We start from the raw sequence: 15,473 nt of genomic DNA, 5'->3' as shown, positions 1-15,473 counted from the left end.
TCCCGTCTCCTCGAGCAGAAGGGAAAACACAGGAGCAGAAGCCAAGGACTCCTGAGTTTCAGTTCGACTGCTGGTATTGATTCATTGTTTGGCCTTACTTAGTCATTTAACCTCTCTGCCTTTAGTTCCCTCGCTGAAAAAGGACAAAGAAGCTGGATTTGACTGGGCAAGACAGCTAATCCCAGGAAACAAACAGGGGGGGCTGTTTTGGAGAGCAGAAGCAGCTCTCTCTGCAGGGCAGCTGGCCCTCAACGGAGACAGAGCAAAGTGCAAGGGGCAGAGTCAGACTGTGACCTGTAGTATACCACTACGAATCTTTAACCTCTGAAAAGTATTTTCCTGAGCACCAGTAATGCAGCTCCCTGTAGCTGGTATAATGTAGACAACAAGCTATTCTCTCTCTCCCCATTGTAATGAAGGAAATCGTGGCTTACCTCTGCTTATCAACAGCGTGATCCCCGTGGTTCGGAGGAGGTGGCTGGTTGCCATGTTCCCCTTGGAAAGAGAAGGTCACAGAAAAGGCTTCAGGTAGGACCAATAGGCCAAGCTTTGGACAGCGAGAGGCATTTGAAGCAAGAGAACTGCTCTGCCTCAGAAAATACCTGAGTGTCCTTGCTAACAGTGAGGGACCTTGTAGGTACCCACCATCAAACCAACAAACCTACTGCATGAGAGACGAGAAGCAGTGCTGCCTGAATGGATGAACCAATACAGAATGAAGATTTGGGTCAGTGTGTTGTGGCCTGGAGAATTTCCTCCTAGCAAAATTTGATGGTAAAATTTATATTCTGTGACCTTTGGTAAGGGTGCTTCACTGCCACGTGTCCCACACATAATATGACTAGCAGTATAGCATCATGCTTTTATTATTATTAACCACAATGAAGATCAGTTGTTTTTTTTTTTCCTAGTTTCTAGATTTTTAAATTCTGATATGATGGCATTTCTTCCTCAGCCATAAAAAACAAGGCTAGAGGTTATCATTTATCATTTGACTGCAGGAGGTGAAGCTTAGCAGAGCAACCCAATGGCTTTTGACAAAATCATGAAAGCTGGCAACACAAGAACCTGCCAACACAGGCACTTGCCAATATTACCAGATAGAAAAAATGGGAAAATATTTCAAAGCACCAGTGAAGAAGCTGAAATGCTCTTTAACTGAGGGGTGTCTTTCTACATCAATTCAGCTGGGATGAAGGTGGAAGAGGGAGCTACGCAGTTCTGGCCAACACAGCTACACTAAGCAGAGCTCGAATACCTGCCAGGGCACCGGCTGGCTGGCTGCTTTATAATTCTTATCGCTCTTGCAGGGATACAGCAATGATGCGCCCAGCAAGGATGGAAATGAGAACTCAGGCATGTGTGCGCCCCACACATCCCACCCTCGCAGGGCACAATCCGTAGGCAGGTGCAATGATAGGCCCCCACCCACAAGGCAAGGGCCTGCGCTGGGGGCTTGCTCTGGGGAGGAAGTGCAGTTAGGGTGGGCCAGGAACAGAAGACTTGACTTCTTTTTTCATCCCCAAAAGAGATCAAGCAGGGGTCAGAAGAAGGAACTCAGTCCAGTAAATTAGTCAATCCAGTTGGCCTTGGAAGGCATACTTCAACTCCCTGCTCCAACATGGCCTTAATTAGGTGCTTCACAGGAAGTCCACAAAGCAACTGAAGCACCAGCCACCTATTTATGTGCCTGCACTCCTACCAAAATCGCCAAAGCAGGTAGAAGGTGCCTACCATCTTTGCTGAGCTGGTCTTTACTAGCTGGGTGTGACTGCGCTGGCAGAGAAGCAAAGGCACAAGCATTCCATCTTCAAGACTTGAAGGGAGGTGATGGAAGAGCCCAACCATACTTAGCACCTGAGCATGGGGCCACAGGCAGACTGAGCACAGGTAAGGTGAAGTGTGTTACCAACCAGTCTGCCAGCACGTGTCCTGGGCTAGCTGCAAGAACAAATGCAAACCGTTTAGACACAACAGTGACAGGTACTGTACCAGCACCTTAGACAAAAGTAACATCTGCAGCCCGACAGCTAAATATCCCAAGGCAGCTGCAGCTCAGGGAGTTGAAATGGGGGAAAGCTCCTACACAGAAGTATAGAGTCCTCTGCTAGGTCTTGTAAAGTCCCAGGTTTTGCCACCCCTCGGAGAGCTTACTCTGATACATTAGTTCCTGCCCCAGTGAGGGATTGTGGTGCAGTCTGCTGGCAGAGATTTCGTCCCTCAAATTCCCCCAGGCCTCTTTTTGCAGAAGGAATGATCTGGTCTTAGGTAACGTTTCAGATCTCACATTTTAGAGAAGAAAAGCCAAAGCATGCTGATTAAAAACCTGATTAAGAGATATTTCAATGACTAATATGTCACATGGAGAGATAAGTCATTGTTTCAGAAGCAGGGTTTGGGCAAGCTGTTCTTCAAAGAGACTATACTGCACCAAAGGGATTTAATTAATACTGTGTCCGCAGTAATGGGTTATGTGCGTTAAATCCCATGAATTTTACATGACAAATCATACTATATACTGCCCCATAAATTCATATACTCGTCTCAAATACATGGATAATTATGTGAAAAAACCTGCAATCTGGAATATGAATGTTGTCCAGCCTCATATGGAACGACATTCTGCTTCACAGTGGGTTTGCAATCTGTTAGGGCTCAGGTTGGCTCTGAAATGGTAGTTACTTAATAGAGTTTAACATTTGGGAAGACAGTAATTGCACATGGTCGGGCTGAAGCAGGAGAGGACAGCAAAAAGTGTGGCTGGAAGAAAACTGAAACTCCAGGCTCAAAGGTAAAGTAAAAATGGGATATACTAATGATCCTATCTTGTTAATCTAAGGTTCTCTGTTGCAAAAACACCCTGAAGAGAGGAGACACAACATACAAAAATTGCATCTTGAGAAGACAGAACATATAGCACGATCAAACCCTTTTTAGCATCTACAGCTTGTCACCCAGAAAAGGTGAAATCCAAAAGACTTTCATCATTAGACAAGTAAGCATGGCTTTCTATACTGTCTTTTATAAGAACCTAGTGGGAGTTCGGGACAATTACTAAAATTACTTCCTGGGAGAGATTATTTCCTCACTGTTCATAGCAGGATATCGTGCATCTTCCTTCTGGCCATTGCAAACAAATGTGACTGGACTAAACAGATCAATGACCTGATAATTGCTCTAGTTCTATGTTGTATTTGTAATTAAGCCTAAAGAAGAGGCAAAGTTTAAATTTGTAGCTTACAGTAACACATAGTTCTACTTCTGAAACTTGCTCTGACTTCCTATTTTATTAATTGTACAGAGACATCTCAAACTGATTAAAAGCATCCTGATTAATAAGGAAATAAAGAAATTAACCAGTTCCAGGAACCTTTTCATGTGAAACCAGCCCTGATTGAATTAGTCTAAATGATTTATTAGGACATTACAGATGCCACCCCTCCTGCTCTCAGAGAGTTAAATCAAAAGAAATAAATATTTAAATTCAGTTTCTTTTGCACTGATTTGATCTACTAGTTGATTTTTAGGGAAGAAAACTATGCTATTCATCAAAACTTTTCTACATAACAGCTTTTACACTAGTGCTAGTGAAAGAGAGAGACAAAAACTAATTTTTCCTGAAGTTTGCTGAGATGAACTTAATTTAGAAAAGTTCTTTGCTGTTTTCCAGCCTTTTCAGTAGGAAAGAAATATTAATATTTATTTTAGCAAGCTAATTTGTACAGAGCAAATGCTTCAGAATGAAATAAAATTCACTGAGCTGTTGGCATCTTTTCTTGTCCGTTTGGACATTGGGAGAGTGGGTGCAAGCCAAGCAGATACAGCTGGTCCTCATTCCCCTGTGTCTATCATAGACATATATCACTGCCATCGGCTGACTGAAGTCACAACCCCTCCTCTCTTTGCAATCCATTTTCTTATCAAAATAACCCAAACAATCAAAAAAAAAGCTACAACCTGGAAAACTGTCATTCAAGTTTCAATACAATTTAATGATGGACTGAAAATAACATATATCTTCTCTTCAAAGGTGTAGTATGAAGATATCTGAATCATCTTGAAATGTGGGTTGAAAGGACAAAAGATGATGTGCAGAAATAAGACTCTGTTAAGGATATAGACCTATGTACCATGCAGAAATGCAGATCACAGAAAATACTGGTTTGCACACTCTTAGGAGGTAATAACGAGGATCTAGAAGGCTAATAACAAGGCTAGCTACAGCACAGGCACATGTTCAGCTCTGGATAACCATGAAGTTGTGGGAGGAGTCATAGTTATTGGCATACTTAGCATACTTGGAAACTTGCTCTCCACATAGGGGATGGTTAGATCTAGACTGCAAAGGAAGGAAGTTGGAAGGACATTTGGCTTCCCTTTCCTATTTTGCATCTGCTAAGGACAGTCCTAGCATTAGAACAATACCATTTTATCACTGCTTCTCAACTCTCTCAGCACACAGGTTTGCCAGATATCAGTGAATATAGTTGACCTATGCCAACAATGAGATATGCTCATTCAGGCCACAGCCCAAGTATGAAAAGTCTGAATATTTCCTCTTCTCTTCCAACCCTATGTGCTTAAAAAGGGACTGGCCTGTATTCTAGCTTGCACGGTCACTGCTTTGAACGACCCTGGCAGCACTAAAAAGGCTCTAAGGCTAATGTCATTGCAAGGTCTCCACACTGGAGAGTAAATCTCCAGTGGCACCATGACTGTGTAGCATCTGCACTGCGTTCCTCTTGGATGAGGAAGCCTGGATCCTTGCACTCTGCCAGCTCTTTTCTGCTGCACTGGGTTCCTGAAGATATTATCAGCTAAGCCAGGGCTGCAACAATTTCTAGGGCACCAACCTGCTACTCACAGAGCAGCAGAGCATGCAGCTATCACTGGTTGGGGCAGCACAGAGTTTGAAGTCTCTTTTGTACAATCTCTCCACAGAGCTGTACCATCTGGCCTATGATCATCGTGTAGGATCCATCTCTTTTGCACTGTGGTATAAGCTATAAGGACTCCATAAAAACTGTTTCAGGATCTGGAAGGTGGCAGCAATATGCCTCAGAAAAGTACTTCCCTGATGCCTTGGAGAGGCAGCTAGGGGACAAGAGACATGATTTAACATTTCAGCATCTTGGCATGTTTGAACCCCTGTGCAACTCTCGGCAATCTGAAGGACAGATTTATAATGAAGCCAACAGGGCTGCAGAGCTGCACCGAGATCTTCTGAACCTGGACTGCAGTCTGTCCCCACAGATTCTGGAAGAGCAGGAATAGGTTTCAGCTCAGTATAAAATCATGTGGCTTGGCAGCTGCCTACACCAAAGACACTGGAGAAACATTACCTGGAAAAGCGTGGCAGAGCCAGAGGTTCTCAGTTCTGTTCCTAGTCCATGAAAACGACTGCTCTCCCTTCTGCTGGTGACTAATACCATCTTTGTGACAATGACAGCCATTTGTTTCTTACCAAGGCAATAAAAAAAATTAAAAATTTGGGCTTCTTTTAAGTCCAGTGCAGCAGCAACAGCAGCAGCAAACAAGAACAGCTCATTTTTTTTATGGACTACTAATATGAAGTTCAAAAACTGCAGGTAGTCTGAGAAATAGAATTTGGAAACCATTAGACCTTATTCTCTTGATATTTTAGCTATCATTAGATCCCTGTATAGCATCCAACATACGGCCCAAGTTACCACAAACTTTCTTTCAGCAGTGAACCATAGGAAATGCATTACACTTAAGAAATATAATGCCACTTTGCATTAATAAAGTAAACCAATTCAAGTGCAACATTGTTACATTTTCTCTCCTTATGGGATGGCACAAGAATAAAGCATCCCCGAATGGAGGCAATTTAATGCCTGATGATAATTCAGATAGTCAGGGCAGCAATTCTCCTCTCTTTGTTTCCTGTAACCTGCCATGACTATTAATGTCAGAACACATGTTTATCTACACTCAAATACAGTTATTACAATGTGTGTAGGTATGTGTGTACATATGCACATACTAAATATATATGGTAAATGCCTGCATGAAAAATACTTGATCCATGACAATTCTGTAATTCAATGTATACTTAAACCACATCACAGTACAGCACATATTACTCCATCAACCTGGAGCACCTGGGGACTGCAGAACATGATAAATCTGAACCCCAGAATTCTCAAATTCAGAATCACTGGTATGTGTTTTTATTGTAGTAAGTAAATTTAACTAAACACAACTCTTCTCTGAGGGAGAAGGGAGGGAGCAAGAAGCCACATTTTATGTATGAGGAAACAGAAGATTAAATGAAATTGCTTTTCTGCCTGGGAACTGCATCTTTGTATTGTAACACAACATTAGTTCCCACAATTAACCTAACCAGTTTGTAGAACATTTGGTACAGTAAACATGATGACAATAAAAAAACTTGCTTGAGATCACACAGCAAGTCAGTGATCCAGCTTCCTGACTGAGTCCTACGACTTAGTCACTAAGGGCAGGTCTGCACGGCACACTTACTCCAGATGACTGGCTCTACTGACTGAACACCAAGATTAATTAGCCTATGATTACTGTGCAGACATGCCTTCAGTGGTTCCCAATCTTACCAAAACCCCTTAGTACTACTGTCTTGTATTCAGAACAGGGCTTTCACCTCTTTCCAATTACAGCAAGAAACACCACCTGAAAGATCATGAGGTTTGAGTGTTTGTGAAGCATCAAATTTCCATAGCAATGGCTATGTGTTTTTCTTTTGTGTTTCCTACTTTTTCTTTTCTTTTTTTTTTATTCCCTGTGTAATCTATAGCTTCAGCCAAGTGGCTGGTTTGGAGCTCTGTTCTTTCCAGGCCAATGACATTTTTGTGGGATTTCTGAGGACTTTTACTTTTACCTCTGCTCACTGAAGTGCCAGTCTTTTAAGAAGCACTTTTCTGCCGAGTGCTGAGATGAACCAGAGCTTGACTTGCACTCTAGGCTCTACCTGTCTTTCACACTTCTCTCTTCCTCTGCAACTATTTGTTCTTACCCCATCAAGCCATTTGTAAATAATTAAAATTATTTTGGAAAAGACTGAACTGTTGGAAATGCAGTTACCTGTTTAGGGCAGGAGGTACATGTACCCAAAGTTTCTTGCCTACACACCTTTCACCCACTGCTTAGAACTCCCTTTCAAATCCTTTAAATGCCCTTATAGCACTGCATGAACCACAGTATAAGGCACACGCTATCTGCCAGTGATTAGTAGTGCCCTTCTGGCCCTATACAGCCTCTCATCAAACAGAGAACATGAGTAAAACTGCTTAATTCAAGTTCTCTGATAAATAAATGCAGCAATAAATCTCTCTCACAGAAACGGGCTGCATTTCCAGTGTGGGAGGGGAGGGAGCTAAGGAGCCCTGACCTGACCAGTTTGTTTGCGTGCTCAGAGGAAGAACAACCGCTGCTGGGACAGCTGAGCCCCAGGATATTGCACACCAGAACAAGTGGACTCAGCACTTACTGCAGCATTACTGGGGAACACTGGTGCTCCCCATGACTGAGAAGGAAGCCTGAGAGACTAACATAACATTGTAAATCCACAAATACTTTATAACTGGTAGGTGCCTTCAAATTCCGTATTATGTTGCATTTGGTTAGGTATTTGCTATTATTGCAGTTTTATCTGGAGTGAAAGCATGGGAAGTACTGCTTTTAAGGTCCTTTCCCCAGAGCTATGAGGAGGCAGCTGCTGGAGGGTAAGCTCTGTTTACTCTGTGTGCTGAGCAAGCAGAACTTACTCGCATGTAAAAGTGAAGCAGACGCCATATATCCAAATGATTTCAGCACAATGCATCCTAAAGTGCAGAACCGTGTACAAATAACCTCCTTACCTAGACTTAAAAGAGGTATTAGTTCATCCCTTTAGAAATACAAGACAGGTTCCTCCTTTTGTCCCTTCCCTTCCTTCTCCCCTTCTCCTCCCCCATCAGTCTCCCAACAGACCTCCCTTTCTGAATGAGATGAAGATATGACATTGATGGTATACACAGAATGAGATACTCAGTGGGTGGTCAAACCATCACGCAAATACCTCACAGAATTATCCCTTTTCCAGAGCACATGAACTACCAGGACCATATACACAATCCATCCAGCTTTGCAGCCTTTCTGAGAGCACTTCAGCTGAGAGCATCCAACAGAGATGTACCAATGTAATGCCTCTTCTGTCACTGTGCAGTTTTGCCTAATGTGAGACTTACATGATCATCGCCAACAGACTCTCATGAGCGTCTGGAAAATGAAGTCCTCCACACTAGCTGCCTTTTCATAGCAAGGAATGGGGATCTGTGTTGTACTGAAACTTTATCAGAACTGCATGATGAAGACAAGATTTCTTTCCAAAGAATCATGCCAGTTGTCTTATGAATTTTGGACAAGCTGGCATAAATAGACTGTCACAATGCATCCACTGAAACTAAGTTATTTAAAATTTCCATCATCTTCCCTATGCTTTCAGGTAAGACAGTAGGATCTAAGTACTCGTTCAGCTTTTCTTCACTTCTATTGCAGCTTAGAAAAAAAAAATTCAAAATCAAATAAAATTCAGTAAGATGTTCTGAATCTTCTGTAAGATGTTCCATTAAAGACCTTTCTGAGAAGAATTAACCAAGCCTCACAAGCCTCCCTAAACAACTACAGTTATTCCTTTTTTACAGAAGAGTCCCAAGTGTCTCATGGAGACAGTGAAGAACATGGCTCAAGCAAGTAGAATTGGCTGGGTAGCAGTTCTTCAGTAAAGGATTTAGGGCTCAGAGTCTCAGATTTGGCTTTCCACAGGCCTTGCACCTTATGGGGTGCTGCCGGCCCGGTGACAGCTAGGAGAAGGGGAATGAGCAAGGCCGGAGAGCTGGAGCCCCACCAGAGCAAACCAGCACTGTGTTAGCCCAAGGAGAACACAGCTGCCAGTGCTGAGAACAGCGCTGTCTGCCCAACATGCCCCAAACGGCCACGGCACGGGGGAATGGGAGTGAGTTACCTTGTGGGAGATTTCATTTAGACACTAAGAAAATGTGTCTAATGGCGAGGCTACTGAAGCAACAGAAGGTGTGAGCCTGGAGAGGTTGTGAAGTCTCCCTCATTACACACAGTATAAGCAAAAATTGTTCAGGTGTTAGAGAGACAGGTATCCGTATGTGTCGGGACACAAGGACGGGCTAGATGCTTTCAGGGTCCCTTCCAGCAATACTTTTCAGTGACTATTTCCTGAATTTAACCTGAGGTTTAACACTTTCAACCCATATCTTTTGCTTTCTGTGAAATATAATCTACTGCAGTACTAATACCAGTTTAACAACTTTACTGGGCCACACACCTCTAATTTCGCTTCCTCACAGTGAAAATGGGGGTGGGGAACAAAAAACCACACTTATGATATACATTTCACTTCCTTGTAGAGCTCAACTTTCTGTTCCCAGAGCCTAGGACATGGGTTAAATTAGAACAAATGATCCCAATTTTGAGACTGGGAGGCTTCAAGCAGAAAAAACCCCAGCTTTTTCCCCAAAAGACACAAAAGCTTCTCACTTTCTTGGAAATTATAAAAGACAAATAAAAACTCCAAATCCCAGAATTTACTGTGGGCAACATTAAAACAGCAAACAAGAGAGGATAACAACATATAATCTGTTTACTAGCTCACACATGCATCTAACTCTCGTCACTGCAGAGTACTGATTCTACATTTTAAGAATTGAACTTGGCATTGATGTAAACCTATTTACTTAATTGTTCTTGTAAAATATTAACCTGAGGCAAAAGTGATTTAAAGCTTGGCAGATACAGCAATAGAGAGGTCATATGAAAAGGAATTTTTTTCTAATTGCTAATCTTATCTAAATCTTACTTGATCAAACCACTGGATGACGAGGTTTTGTATAATGCCATGTGTGCTAGCTTCCAATACCTGTTACATACAACGGGTAAAACATCAATTGCTTAGCCAATTTCGCAGTGTTACAGGTGGGTGGGAAAAGACTTTCAGAAGACCTTGACTGCAGATTTTATCTCTTGGAAGTGGGGTCCTTTTTTTTCCCCTCATAGGAATGATTACAAAACTCTTTCCTATTCACTAAATAGCTGCCATATACTAGCAACCCCAAAACCATTTTGCTAATTGTGTGGGGTTTTTTCATGGTGGGTTTTTTCCTTCTCCAGAACTTGAATTCTTCAGTCATTGCAATTTAGTCAAAACATGTTTTTATAGGTGTAACACTTGCCAGTATAGGACATAATATTTTCCAAAAGAAAAGAATGCTGCTCTGGGAGGAATTACAGTCCTTTTGCAAGCTCGTACTGTTGTAAAATGATTATGAATGATGGAGGTGAGTTTTCTGTGGTCTCTTAATTATTCATTATGTAGAAGTGTCTTCTACATAACTGTCTATATCAGATCCAGAAAAAAGCAATTATTTGTGTTTGATTGATAAATATATTCATTCCCAGTGAAACTCCCATGTCAAGAACAAGGTCGTCACAACATAAAGACATAGAGACTACAGTTATACACAAGTGTCATGTGGGTCCACTTCACAGAGTGTTTTTTCATCAGTTTAACTAAAAACTGCAGTAGGAACTTCCCATATTGTTGCAAGTGGGCACAATTATTGCTTGGAAACTTTCCTTTTTAAGATGGCAGTGGCTGTGAATTATACTTCAATAAATAAACATTTACTTGAACAAATGGAAGAGCATGCATCTTAAGATGATCTGATAAACTATACATTTGTTTATAGCACAGATACCTGCTACAGATACCTATTTTCACAGGAAAAGAACGATTAAATTTTCTGTAGGACTGAACTAGCACATCACTGAAACCAACTGCACTGAAATAAGCAGTTATTCTGAAAGAAAAAACAATAAACAACATTTTTTTTAATCCAGTAAGTTTTAAATGCTCTAGTATAACAGTACAATTAAACAGGGTTGTTACTGTTTCTGCTGCTTTCTAGACCTGGGTGCATAATCCTGCATCCCTGACATTATTGAACACAGAATGATGAACACTGAACAATAATGAAAGAAAAAAAAATTACAAGCAACAGCTTTGCTCTAATACTGGGTGAATCGTGTTTCTTTTTGTATGTGCCTGTTCACTCAAGTGTTAAGTATTTTCTGAATTATAGAACACACAACCTAGCTTCATCCCTTCTGGAATGACAGGTACTAAATCATTCATAGGTTGAGTCGTCCACCAAGCCACTTACACAAAGTAATCTGCTATCTTGAAGCTTTCAGCAGACTTTCAAATGAGCTCAAGGAATTACTTTAGATAAAACTCAGAAACACTGGGGAGCTGCGGAAGTACATTGAAAGAAGCTCTATTCTATAGCATATTTTCTTTGAAGAGGAAAACAAAGTCAGATATTAGTCAGCATTAGATGTGGCTGAAAGTCCATGCTATAATGGACTTGCATGTGAAGAAAATTAAAGCATAAAGTGAAATTGTATGGATTGTTTAGAAGGGTTTTCTAAGGAAAAATAGACTTAGGCAACCATCCTGAGCTTGTGTGTGTGCATGTAGGTGTGCATCCTCCTAATAACCTTGAAGCTACCACAGAATGATGACAACAAACTGTTGTATGGTGGGGTGGAGGTGGGGGTTCAGTCAATGAGGGCAGAGCTGCCATTCAGAGAGCCCGAGGCAGGCTGGAGGACTGACAGGATCCCTGTGAAGTTCAGCAAGGACCAACACAGAGCCTGGCAGCCGGACCGCAATAACCCCCTGCAGCGATACAGGGAGTGGCATCGCAAAGCTGTGGGAGACGGTCATGCTGCTGCGGCAAGAGAATTGCAGAAAACATGAGTCTTGGGCAGGAAATTGATAGCCCAAGGCTTCAAGTGAAGAGGAGGCGGCAATATATTCTTCCATCACCTAGCTCAGACTCAAAATTGGTGTGTTTCCAGTTTAGGAAGCAATTACAAAAACTGACCAGAGTAGTGGTGACAAGTGACATTTAAGTGCAAGTAACAAAGGTGAGTGTGGCCAGAAAAAAAGACTACTTAAAAAGCCCAGAAATGTAGAGCAGCTCTTTTCCCATGTGAACTGGATGTGGCTTTTTGTTTGTTTTTAAAACACATTTCATTGACAAAACCAATACAATCTTGTTATTCCCCTATTTGTTGAAACCTATGCAACTGTGGGGAAAACTTTTTTCAGTTCATGCATCACCAGAAAAAGTTAAAATTTATCTGCTCACTTGATCATAAATATAACTGCATCTTTGTTATAACTGTAAATTCCTATGTTCACTAAGGAAACTAATGACCTACACAAGCAGGGGAAAAAAAGCATATAAATTCCTGTCTCAAACAGAAGACATGACATTTGAGGCCCAATGGAAGGCTACAGACCTCACCATCTTCCAACTTAAGAACTGAACATCTGAAACTCTGTTTATACTTGATCATCCTCTATAGAGGTGCAACTAGAAATCAAAAGAGGAACACTGCTAAATGTTCCTTTAGAAGAAACTTCTGAGTAGAACATCATCCTCACAACAAAATCAGAAAAACAAAGCAGGACAGAGCAACATCCAGAATCAGTCATTGCCACCTAGAAGAAGAAACTGCAGGAGAAATTGTAGAGGTAAGTATTTATGCAACTCAAGTGACAGAAAAGAAACCTGAAAACATTTCCTGCTCCTTGTTTGGGGCAGAACTGGTGACTGATTGCAATGTCCGTTAGAAAAAGATTTACCATGGAACATAATGAAGCAAAACACTGCTTAAATCTGTGAGAACAGACAAAAAAACCACCTCAGACCTACACCATGATACCGTCTTGGGACAGCACCTGGCTCTGTGAAGTCCGCAGAGCACCTTTGCAAGACATCAAACCTGGATATTTTCTTGTTGATTTAGGTTATACATTATCCAATATAATAGACACAGTGTTGAAAAGCTGTGTTTAAAAAAAAAACAAAAAACCAAAAACCCAAACAGACTTTCTACACTCAAGGGTAGTACTCTGTTCTTTTAATCTCTTCTCTTGTTCAGAAAATACGGCTCATTTAATTACAAAAGTCTACATATGTCAAGAATAATGTTGCACCAACACAGTATTCGCCATTTATGTACCCCTGAAAAGATAAAACCAAAATAAATACCAATCTTTAATTAAGTGGGGCTGCCTGCACTGTGTCAGAGATTTTGTCCTCTGAGCTGTATATTTCTGTTGGAAATTCCATGTCTTATCTAAACTTACCAGCACTCTAAAGACAAATATCCAAAACTCTGATTTCACACAAAGACACGCATATGGTTATATTTCTAAATTACTTGCAAATTGTAAAATTAATCTTAGTAACTAATCACTTTACACTGCATGTTCTTTACTGCATGTTAGTACTCAAACATTTTAGTTATATAAAGCTGCCTAATTATAACCCTGGAGAATGATTTGAAAAGCTCTTTCTCTTTTTTTGAATGCTGCTATCCTTTAAACCGTACGGATCCTGTAGAAGGAAACAGGTCAGCAAGCAAGAAACAGTATCTGGCTCATACTTACCAGTCCACTTCAGGGCAGCGGTCAGACCGAATTACCAGTCAGCATGAACTGTGCGGAGGAGCAGCATGCAAGACTGCGGCTGGGAATGGATAACCCGCAGGTTACTGTGGGAGCGGCTGGCGAGTCCTGCAGGCTACCAAACCACAGAGCAGGAAAACAAAAGTCATTAGTCTCAGGTATGGTTGGGTCTCTGGGTGGGGAAAGGGAGAAAATAGCTTTTGGTATCAAAGATAAGCCCCCCCCCCCAAGAAATAAGCAAAAGCCAGCTTCAGAAAAAGCAAGAGAGAGAATTTTGGTATGTTTTGAAACTGATTACTTACAGTGTGCTTTAGTACAGAATTCTCAGTATGAACAAATGTTTATAATGCAGATGTTCAAGCACTGATAATATGAATAGCATGCTGGGTCAACAGCTAGTATTTAGAGTAAGATAAAGTACTAACAAGTTGTAATTTTTAGGCCTGTATGCATGCTTAGTTTGCATACAGTCATCGTGAAACATATAACGGGCTCCATGCAGCATCCTCAGTCTTATTTTCCTCATAACGTATATGCAATGCATCTGTCACTGTACTGGTGCTATTAACAGCTTGTTGCTGTGTATCTCAGTGGAAAGACACTAAATTAAAGACTTCGAGGCTACCTCTTTAAACTTACGTTGCTTTACATTCCCACTAACACTAGTGACCACAGACAAGTATCAGTTTGTATGAATGTGATACTGATTATATGAGACTAGATAAAATCCAACACACTATGCCATGTTTCTATTTTCTCTAATGTAATCTGATGTTCTTTCCTCACAGTCAGTGAGAGAAATGCATATCTTTAAGAAATGTTATGTATGTGTTCTAATCAGTGCTGTTCTCCTTAATTATCCTTGAAATATGTGTTAGTAAAATTCTGTAGGATACTATTGTCATTACAACCAGTGGAAACATGTAGGAAGAAACGCAACCATCAGTCTCAAAACATGAATCCATTCCTCAGGCATCAAGATCACTAATTATTATGTCAAGAATGTAAGATCAGAGCAACTGACTATTGAGCGGATAGGAGAGGAACAAAACTTGCCATAATTCAGACACAATATAAATAGTTAAAATAATACATACTTTAATCTCTTCAAATAGGTTTGTATAAATTAAAACAAAGCCTTACAGCAGAAACCCTCTCTTTATAATAATTCATGTTAAGGCTCATGAATTAATGAAAATGATATGTACAAGAAACCAGGCCCTAAGATTTCTAGACAACAGGTTGTCAGAGTGAGTGGGTAGCTTAGGGAGGTATGTGATGCTACTGAAAAAGCAGCCCTGAATTGCGTGTGTTAGTCTTGCATTTGACAAAATTCCAGGAGCATTTTCTGGGCACATTGTTAATGACTTCCTCATGTAAGAATTTTTTTTTTTATATATATTTTAAAGAAACATGTCCTATAAATTCACAAAAGCTAATTTTGACAGATTACTAGGTATTTTGACACTTTTTTTTTTTTTTTTAAATAAGGAAGAGCACAACTTCAGCGTTATGAACCAGAAGAACAATACAAGTTTGTTGGGAAATCTATCTATGGTTATATCTACTTTCACAAGTAGTGAGCTTAATATGCATAGATTTCTGTAGCAAGACATTTGGTGCTGATGACCTGATGTCCACACTGTATGTATTTTAATGATAGAAACTCTGGACTAGCTCCAGTTTGGTCCTGTTAGCAATTGGATTGCATTAGGTATGCTGCTGGAACCTATCTTCTGGTTTATTTTTTATTTAAAAGAAATCTAGTTCGTATTACAAGACTGCTCCATAATACGAGCCGAAGTGCTAAGCAGAGACAACAGGAAAATTAATTTCAAAAGTGCATTAAAATACTAATGCGGATACATACAGAACCAAAGGCCAAAAGAAATTCAGTCCCAGGCATTTAGTAAAAAAG

At 40.7% G+C, this 15,473-nt stretch overlaps 1 long non-coding RNA gene across 1 annotated transcript; it reads left to right on the top strand.

Annotated features, from left to right (window-relative positions):
* The first annotated feature begins 235 nt into the window (after positions 1-235).
* LOC127014679 (uncharacterized) lies at positions 236-5,781 on the top strand. Its single transcript, XR_007766200.1, has 3 exons — positions 236-774; positions 2,840-2,995; positions 4,942-5,781. It is a non-coding gene; the product is annotated as an uncharacterized LOC127014679 (long non-coding RNA).
* The last annotated feature ends 9,692 nt before the right edge of the window (positions 5,782-15,473 follow it).

Source organism: Gymnogyps californianus, chromosome 3 (genome assembly GCF_018139145.2).
Source record: "Gymnogyps californianus isolate 813 chromosome 3, ASM1813914v2, whole genome shotgun sequence".
Taxonomy (NCBI): domain Eukaryota; kingdom Metazoa; phylum Chordata; class Aves; order Accipitriformes; family Cathartidae; genus Gymnogyps; species Gymnogyps californianus.
The sequence above is the reverse complement of the archived record's forward strand: the minus strand, read 5'-3'. Positions and strand labels throughout refer to the sequence as shown.